This window comes from Etheostoma spectabile, chromosome 9, assembly GCF_008692095.1.
Source record: "Etheostoma spectabile isolate EspeVRDwgs_2016 chromosome 9, UIUC_Espe_1.0, whole genome shotgun sequence".
Classification (NCBI taxonomy): domain Eukaryota; kingdom Metazoa; phylum Chordata; class Actinopteri; order Perciformes; family Percidae; genus Etheostoma; species Etheostoma spectabile.
In genome coordinates, this window is record NC_045741.1 from 18,047,811 (window position 1) to 18,048,154 (window position 344).

At 36.6% G+C, this 344-nt stretch overlaps 1 long non-coding RNA gene across 1 annotated transcript in view; it reads left to right on the forward strand.

The window, feature by feature from the left end:
* Nucleotides 1-344, forward strand: part of LOC116695339 (uncharacterized) — a 12,664-nt gene that overhangs the window by 9,921 nt on the left and 2,399 nt on the right. The gene's annotated exons all lie outside the window — the stretch shown is intronic.

The window sequence follows — 344 nt, forward strand, 5'->3', positions numbered from 1 at the left end:
CATCAGGTAATCACAGGAGTGGGAAAACACAGGAAGTAAAACTAAAGACAAGACAAGACAAACAAACTTCAACATGAAACAGGAAACAGAACATACAGACACTAAAGGGGAACACAAGACAGAAACCACCACACAAAATGTGAGGGCAATCATGAAACTAGCTATGTATAAGAGTAATACATTGCATTCTGATCAACACTTTTAATCTCTTGTTTTTAATGACGAACAGAACAGTGGTTAAATGAGGCCTTTAAATAGAAATCATATCATGCACAGGAGAGGAAGGTAGAAATGTTTGAGAAGTGACTGTATTTCCATTTCATTGTGGAAATGATGAGAGTGGA